We start from the raw sequence: 9,815 nt of genomic DNA, 5'->3' as shown, positions 1-9,815 counted from the left end.
GCGGGTCTGGCTAAGGGTTCCCCCTTGACCCCGGGTAGGCACCCCAGCCAACGCTGACACTTGCCTTTCCTGCAAGATGGCCCCCTCAGTCTCACCAACTCCAAACTGTGTTGTGTTTACTTCTGGGAAAGAGGGAATGAAGAGGAAGCCCCATTCCGGCCTCACACAAGGTGTGTGCTAACCTTGTGGACCCAAGGGACCACCACAAAGAGGCTGGAAGCCTGGCAGAGGCACAGACCCTACCGTCACCCGTTCCTCGGCCCAGCTTCTCTCTTCTACCATCAAACCCCTCAGCTGCCACCAGAGGAAAAATCTGGGCCTAATCCTGTCACTCTGGTTCCAAAACTGTTCTCTCTGTCTATAAAATGAAGTCAAAGCTAGCTGTCTGCACACCCTTGCAGCCCCTCTACGATGCGTCCTCCCCGTGAGCCAGGCACCCAGCCCCTTCCCCTGCCCCCTGCCCCCACCCTCCTCTAGAGCGAGCTCCGTCCATCCCGCTCCTTCAGTTCAGCTCAGCTGCCACCTCCGCTGACCCACCAGCCAGAGGTAACCTCTCCCTCCGCAGACACACCTGGCCTGCAGCTTCTCTGCCCCGCGCCCGGCTGGGCTGAGCAGAGCTGAGAGCATGCGCCTGCTTCACTGTGGACCCCAGGCCCCAGCACATGGCACAGGCTCAGGGGTGTTTACTGGACAGATGGATGACCATGAATGAGGATGAGCAGGCATATCACTCACGGTAGCGGGTAGTGGTCCTCCTTCTGAGTCTCTACACTTCACCACAAAGCGCTGAGGCAACAGCAAAAGGGAGGGTGGGGGAAGGCGGCACCAGAAAGCAACAACCCCGTGCCTTCCTCATCCCCCCACAGCACGCATGTGTACACACACATGTGCACGTACATGCCCAAGCATACCGGCATTCACACACATGTACACACACACATGAAAAGATGGACTGCAGTCACACACAGGCACACAACCACACGTGCTGCGCATGCAAAAACACGTGCATACACACATGTGCCTGCCTGCACATAAACACACTCACATGCACTCGGGTGTACACAGACCTGTGCACAGACAGCACACACATGCACATGCTTGCGCACACTCACGTAATACACACACATACACAAAAGCTCAGGAAATTTCACAAAGTTTGTTTGTGTTTCAGCCTCCCCAAGAACGAGGAGACAGCAGATGGTCCCTGGGAAATAAAGATGGTCACGGCCCTGCATCTGTCACTGAGGCTAGTTGAAGGCTCAAGCATGCTCTGCCCTGCCCAGTCGTGGGGTACAGACCCAGCCTGCTCAGCTGCCTCAGCCGAGCCTTCCGCTGTCCCAGCCGCTCGTGGGAGAAGCAAGTCTGAGTGTCACTTGCAGGTCATGTCTGTGCTACTTCCGGACTGGAGGTCTTGTGTTATCTTGCATGGTATCTTGCTCTGGGCTGAGGCTTACATTTTGCTATCTACTCTTCCATAAGCACTTCACCATATTCCTGAATGCCTATGCCCTCCAGAGGCCCCAGTTCTAGAACCCTGGAGTTGGGAAACAGTCAGCCGTCTCTGTGCACAATCACAAAGCTGCAGTCTGACCCAAGTCCACTTCTTCTATGTCTTAATGCTGCTCCACCTGGGGCTGATTGCGGAGGTGCTGGGTCTACAGTCCGTGAAGATCTGGGAGACATGATCCCCCTCTCGCAGGCCTGCACGGACTTGCCTTTGCCTGTTAGTCCAAGTCATGCTCTATACAACATCTCTGTTTTTCTCCTCTAGAAAAAAATATTCCCAGAAGCAGCAGCATCTCTTTAGACCAGTCAGGATGACCCTCCTGGAATGAGCCTCAATCCTACCTCAACTGGACTGTCTCCTGCCCTCTGCCTGACAAGGACCAGGCCATGGGTGTGGTCAGTCTCCCCTCCAGTCTGACTGGGCCTTCCTGACCAGAGAACCCAGGAATACCCCCTGAGCCTGTGGACTCAAGCACGTGCTGTGGGAAAATGTGCTGATGCATTAAAAAAATGATAGGACTCTCCAAGACCATAAAAAATCACACACAACACAAACCATAAATAACCGCCAGGCTTGTTCTACACTGTGTGAAAACTGTCAATTTTTCACTACACTGGAACATACTCAGAGATGCTCTGGGCCTGGAAGAGCCCCAGGGCCCTGGTGCTACCCAGACTGGAAAGGGCCTCACAAAGCACCTACTGGATCCTCACTGTGGTGGGATGGGGGATCTAGGGAGACTGCATAAGAAGTGGGTATGGGAGCCCAGCCAAGCTCCCAGGCTTCTGGTGCCTGGAGGGTCAGAAAGTTCCAGAGTATTCCCCTTGCTGAACTTGGATTCAGAGTCCCAGGTGCTCTGTGGGCAGCAGGATCCTCCCATGAGGACACTGACCATCTCCTCCAGGCCTCTACCACACAAAGGGTGACCAAACACAGAGCTGTGCCACAGGGACGCGGGCAGGCCAGGGAGCCTGAGGGAGAGGAGGCGGGAAGCGGCAGCACCCCAGTTGCATGGTCTTCTCGTCCCCCTGGAGACCCTGCCCTGGTGCAAAGTTCACTCCCAGGCTCACCGTGAGTGACGCGCTGAGCAGGCCTTAGTCTTACCAATGGCCAGATCTCTCGGGCACTCTGCGTCCTGTGTTTTGCTGCAGACAGTATACCCTTAGTAACTGCTCAAGTCACGGATCGAGAGGGTCAATGAACGAATGAGCAAGGGAATGAGTGAGCGATGAAGGAACAGAAAAATGGGCAGATGGTGGATCCGCGCTGCCGTGGTGACCCCGAGAATGAAATGTCACAGGTGTGCAAGACTCTCCCACGAAACAGTCTCCACCGCCTCCTGACCCCAAGCCACTCCCTTCAGGACACCCTTGCTCCACACCCTAAACTGTACCCTAACCCTAGCCCATACCCTAACCCATACCCTAACCTGTACCCTAACCCATACCCTACAACTAACCCATAGCCGTACCCTAACCCATACCCGAATCCTAAAACTAAGGCTTACCATACCCTAAACCATACCCTAACACTAAACCGAACGCTAAAACTAAACCATAACCTAACCCATACCCTAACCCTAACCTAACCCTAAACCTGAAGCTGACCCTGACCCTACCCCTAACCCTAAACCTAACCCTAACCCGACCCTGACCCAGACCCTAACCCATACCCCAAAACTAACCTGTGCCCTAACCTTAAACTGTACCCTAACACATACACTAAGCCTAAGCCGTAGCCATACCCTAACCTGTACCGAAACCCATATGCTAACCCTAGGCCTACCCTCTTACCCTAACCCTTAAACCCTAACCCCAAAACCCTAGTGTGGACCCTGACCCTGACCCTAACCCTAAACCCTAACCCTGAGAGCCTAAAACCCTAAAACCCTAAAACACTAAACCTAACCCTAAACCCTAAACCTTAATCCCTAACCCTAAACCTAACCCTACCCCACCCTAACCCTAACTAACCCTACCCATAACTAACACTAACGCTAACCCTAACCCTAACACCTAACCCTAACCCTAAACCTCTAACCCAAAACCTCTATCCATAACCCTAACCCTAACCCTAACCCTAACCCTAACCCTAACCTAACAAAAGCACCGATGCTACTCCTATCTCAGGCCCTGACACTGTCCCTATATAAAGACTTGCTGCTGTCAATATCTATATCCTGACACAGTCCTGAGCTTATATCCTGACCCATCTCTTACTGAAGTCCTGAAACTCTCCCTAAGTGAACCTTGACGCTGTCTCTAAGTGAGGCCCCGAGGCTGTCCGTAACAGACACCCCGACAATATCTTTAACCAACACCCTGATGCTGATCCTTCAGAGGCAATTGTGGTGCGACTAAGCCTTTCCCGGACACTGGCCCTAGATAAGGCCCTGACACTACTCCTAACTCAGGCTCTGACGCTCTGAATAACTAAGGCCTTCAAACTATCCCTCGCTCATTTCCTAACATTTTCCGTAGCCCATAACCTGACTCGATCTGTAGATAATGTCCTGCCTCTTATCCTACCTGAAGCCCTAATGCTGTCCCTAACTAAGTCACTGACTACTCCTAACTCAGGCCCTGACACTGGCCCTAACTAAAGCCTTCAAACTACTCCTAACTCAGGTCAGACACTGTCCCTAACAAATACCCTGACACTACTCATAACACAGGCCCTGACATGATGCCTAACAAAGGCTCTGATGCTAGTCTTAACTAAGGCCCGGACACTCTCCCTACCTAAGGCCCTGAACCTACTCCTAACTCAGGCCCTGATCATGTCTTTAACAAAGACCCTAATGCTCATCCTACAAAGGCCCTAATGCTGCTCCTAAGTCATGCCCTGAGAATGTCCCTAGCTAAGGGCCTGATGCTAGGCCTCACTCAGGCCGTCGCTCTCCTTACGTCAGGCTCTGACGCTGTCCCTACCTGAAGCCCTAACACTGGTTCTAAACAAGGCCCCTGGTACTCTCAGTAACTATGGTATTGACACTATCTCCAGGTCATTTCCTGACACTATACCTAGATATTAACCTAACTCTATCTTTAGCTAAAGTCGAGCCTCTTATGCCGACTAAAGCCCTGATGCTGTGCCTGAATCAGGCCGTGAATTTAGCCCCAAGGCCATGACACTGTCCCTAACTAAGGCCTAGATGCTGGTCCAACGTCAGGGCCTGATACTGTCCCTAACAAAGGCCCTAACACTATTCCTAACTCAGGCCCTGACACTGTACCTAACAGAAGGCTCTGATGCTACTCCTAACCAAGGCCCTGACACTGTCCCAAACTAAGGCCTAGATGCTGGTCCAAAGTCAGGACCTGATACTGTCCCTATCTAAGGACCTAGCACTATGGCTAACTCAGTCCCTGACACTACCTAACAGAAGGCCCTGACCCCAGTCCTAAGTAAGACCCTGACACTGTCCCTAACAAAGGTTCTGATGCTAGTCCTAACCAAGGCAATGACACTGTCCCTAAGTAAGGCTTGAGATTACTAATAACTCAGGCCATGACATGATACCTAAAAAAGGCTCTGATGCTGTTCCTAAATAAGGCACTGACACTGTCCCTAACTAAGGCCCTGACACTACTCCTAACTCAGGCCCTCAAACGATTCCTAAAAAAGGCTCTGATGCTAGTCCTAACTAAGGCCCTGACACTGTTCCTAATAAAGGCACTGATGCCACTCCTAACTCAGGCCCTAACACTGTCCACAATGAAGGGCCTTGTGCGACTCCTAATTCAGGCCCTAACACGATACCTAACAAAGGCTCTGATGCTAATCGTACCTAAGGCTCTGACACTGTCCTTAACTAAGGCCTGGACACTACCACTAACTCAGGCCCTGATACTGTCTCTACCTAAGGCCCTGACACTACACCTACCTCAGGCCATGACAGTGTCCCTAACTAAGGCCCTGACACTACTCCTAACTCTGCCCTGACATTATAACTAACAAAGGCTCTGACGCTAGTTCTAACCAAGGCCCTGACACTGTCCGAAACAAAGGCGCTGACACTACTCCTAACTCAGGCCCTGACACGGTACCTAACAAAGGCTCTGATGCTAATCCTAACTAAGGCCCTGACACTAACCCTAACTAAGCGCTTGACACTACTCCTAACTCAGGTCCTGATGCTACACATAACTCAGGCCCTGACACTGTCCTTAATGAAGGCCTTGACACTACTAATGACTCAGGCCCTGACACTGTCCCTAACTGAGGCCCTGACATGATACCTAACGAAGGCACTGATGGTAACCCTAAGGCCTTGACACTATTCCTAACTCAGGCCCTGACACTGTCCCTAAATAAGGCCCTGATACTACACCTAAAACAGGCCCTGACACTGTTCCTAACAGAGGCACTGATGCTAGTTCTAAATCAGGCCCTGACACTGTCCCTAATAAAGGCCCTGCTGCTGTCAATATCTAAAGTTCTGACACTATCCTAAGCTTATATCCTGACCAATCTCTTACTGAGTTCCTGAAACTGTCCCTAAGTGAGGCCTTGATACTGTCACTAAGAGAGGCCCCGAGGCTGTCCCTAACAGAGGTCCTGACAATGTCTTTAACAAAGACCCTGATGCTGATCTTACAGAAGTACTGGTGCTACTCCTCAGCCTTGTGTGGACACTGTCCCTAGATAAGGCCCTGACACAGGTCCTAAATAAGGTCCTGATGATCTGAATAACTAAGGCCTTCAAACTATCCCTCGCTCTTTCCTGACATCATGCCTAGCCTGTAACCTGACTCAGTCCGTAGCTAATGTCCTGCCACTTACCCTACCTGAAGTCCTAATGCTGTCCCTAACTAAGGCCCTGACTACTGCTAAATCAGGCCCTGACACTGGCCCTAACTAAAGCCTTCACACTACTCCAATCTCAGGTCCTGACACTGTCCCTAACTAAGGCCCTGACACTACTCATAACTCAGGCCCTGATACAATACCTAACAAAGGCTCTGATGCTAGTCTTAACTAAGGCCCTGACACTCTCCCTACCTAAGGCCCTGAAGGTACTCCTAACTCAGGCCCTGATCATGTCTTTAACTAAGACCCTACTGCTCATCCTACAAAGGCCCCGATGTTGCTCCTAAGTCATGCCCTGAGAGTGTCCCTAGCTAAGGGCCTGATGCTAGGCCTCACTCAGGCCCTGTCACTCTCACTAAGACAGGCTCTCAGGCGATCCCTACCTGAACCCCTGACTCTGATTCTAAACAAGGACCTGATACTCTCAGTAACTGTGGTATTCACACTATCCCCAGGTCATTTCCTGACACTATACCTATACCTTAACGTAACCCTGTCTTTAGCTAAAGTCGAGCCTCTTATGCCAACTAAAGGCCTGATGCTGTGCGTAACTCAGGCCCTGACTTAGTCCCAAGGCCTTGACACTGTCCCTAACTAAGGCCTAGATGCTGGTCCAACATCAGGGCCTGATACTGTCCCTAACAAAGGCCCTAACACTAATCCTAACTCAGGCCCTGATAGTGTACCTAACAGAAGGTCCTGACGTTAGTCCTAACTAAGACCCTGACACTGTCCCTAACAAAGGCTCAGATGCTAGTCCTAACCAAGGCCCTCACACTGTCCCTAAGAACCTGACAGTACTCCTAACTTAGGCCCTGACCCGATACCTAACAAAGCTTACTTATTAAGTAAGTAATAATTAGCCTACCTGAAGCCCTAACTCTGTCCCTCACTAAGGACCTGAATAGTCCTAACTAAGGCCCTGACACTGTCCTCACCAAGGCCTTCACCGTACTCCTAACTCAGCCCCTGACACTGTACCTAACTAAGGCCCTGACAGTACTCCTAACTTAGTCCCTGACACGACACCTAACAAAGGTTCTGATGCTATTCCTAACTAAGGTGCTGAAACAGGACCTAACTAAGGCTCTTGACTTAGGAGTAGTGTCAAGGCTTTAGTTAGGGACAGTGTTGGGCCTTAGTTCGGACTAGCATCACAGCCTTTGTTAGGTATCATGTCAAGGCCTGAGTTAGGAGTAGTGTCAGGGCCTTAGTTGGGGACAGTGTCAGGTCCTTAGTTAGGAGTAGCAACAGAGCCTTTGTTAGTAATCGTGTGAGGGCCTGAGTTAGGAGCAATGTCAAGGCCTTAGATAGGGACAGTGTGTGTCAGGGCCTTGGTTAGGACTAGAGTCTTTGTTAGGTATCATATCAGGACCTGAGTTAAGAGTAGTATCAGAGCCTTAGTTAGGAACAATGTCATGGCCTGAGTTAGGAGTAGTATCAGGGCATTATTTAGGGACACTGTCAGGGCCTAAGTTAGCAGTAGTGTCAAGGACTCTGTTAGGGATCGTGTCAGGGCCTCAGTTAGGAATAGTGTCAGGGCCCTAGGTAGGGACAGTATGAGGCCCTGACTTAGGATGAGTATCTAGGCCTTAGCTAGGGACAGTGTCACGGCCTTGGGACTGAAGTCAGGGCCTCAGTTAGGCACAGCATCAGGGCTTTAGTTGGCATAAGAAGCTCAACTTTAGCTAAAGAAACTATTAGGTTAAAGTCTAGGTATAGTATCAGGAAATAACCTATGGATAGTGTCAAATTTTAGTTACTGAGAGGATCAGAGCCTTGTTCAGAATGAGTGTCAGGGCTTCAGGTAGGGACAGCATCAGAGCCTGACAGAGAGACGGTCAGAGCATGACTGAGGCCTAGTGTCAGGCCCTTAGCTAGGGACACTGTCAGGACTCAGGAGCAGCATCAGGGCCTCTGTAGAATCAGCATTACGGTCTTAAGACATGATCAGAGACTGAGTTAGGGAGAGCGTCAGGGCCTCAGTTACGGGTAGCTTCAGGGCCTATGTTAGCGACAACCTCACGGCTTTATTTGGGGACAGCGTCAGGGCTGACTTAGGAATAGTGTCAGGACCTTGGTTAGACATGGGTCAGTATATTAGCTAAGTATAGTGTCAGGCCTTTAGTTATTACTATCAGCAGGGCCTACATTAGGGACAGCTTCCGGACCTTACTTACAGACAGCGTCAGGGCCTTAACAGGACTATTCAGGGCCTTAGTTAGGGACAGCATTAGGGCTTTACGTAGGATGAGAGGCAGGATATTAACTATGGACTGAGTCAGGTTAGGGGCTAGGAATAAGGTCAGGAAAGGACCGAGGGACAGTTTGAAGGCCTTAGTTACTGAGAGAACCTGGGCCTTCTTTACGACCAGCGTCATGGCCTTCGGTAGGGACAGTGCCAGGGCAAGGCCTAGGAGGAGCATAAGGGCCTCTGTAGAATCAGCATCAGGGTCTTGGTTAAAGACATTCTCAGGGCCTCACTTAGGGACAGCGTCAAGGCTCAGGTAGGGACAGTTTCACGACCTTAGTAAGAGATGTGACAGGATATATGCTCAGGATAGTGTCAAAACTTCAGATATTGATGGCAGCAGGGCCTTTGTTAGGGACAGTGTCAGGGCCTGAGTTAGGGACAGTGTCAGGGACTGAGCTAGGGTCAGTGTCAGGGCCTTAGTTAGGATTAGCATCAGAGCCTTCGTTAGGTATCGTGTCTGGGCCTAAGTTAGGAATAGTGTCAGGGCCTTAGTTATGGACAGTGTCAGGGCCTAAGTTCGGACAGTGTCAGGACCTTAGTTAGGACTAGCATCAGAGCCTTTGTTAGGTATCGTGGCAAGGCCTATATTAGGAGTACAACAAGGGCCTTAGTTGGGGACACATTCACGGGTTGAGCTAGGAGTAATGTCAGGGCGTTATTTAGGGAGAGTGTCAGGGCGTGAGTTAGGAGTAGTCTCAGGGCCTTAGTTAGGAGAAGCACCAGAGCCTTTCTTAGGAATAGTGTGAGGGCCTGAGTTAGGACCAGCATCAGAACCTCTGTTCGGTATCGTGTCACGGCCTGAGTTAGCCATAGTCTCAGGCTCTACTTAGGGACAGTGTCCGGGCATTGGTTAGGAGCAACAGAGCCTTTGTTACGGACACTGTCAGGACCTTGGTTGGGACTAGTGTCAGAGCCTTCTGTTAGGTACACTGTCAGGGCTTGAATTAGGAATAGTATTACGGCCTTAGTTAAGGACAGTATCAGGAGCTGACTTAGAGCATCAAGGCCTTAGTTAGGGACAGTGTCACAGCCTTCGGGCTGAATTCAGGGTCTGAGTTAGGGACAGCATCAGTGCTTTAGTTGCCATAAGAGGCCTGACTTTACCTAAAGACAGGGTTAAATTATGATCTAGGTATAGTGTCAGGAAATGACCCAGGTATAGTGTCAACACCTTAGTTACTGAGAATATCAGGGCCTTGTTTAGAACCAGTGTCAGGGCTTCAGGTAGGGAAAGCGTCAGAG

This window comes from Mesoplodon mirus (assembly GCF_964341445.2).
Source record: "Mesoplodon mirus genome assembly, chromosome: 6".
Lineage (NCBI taxonomy): Eukaryota > Metazoa > Chordata > Mammalia > Artiodactyla > Ziphiidae > Mesoplodon > Mesoplodon mirus.
Note: the sequence above shows the minus strand (reverse complement) of the source record.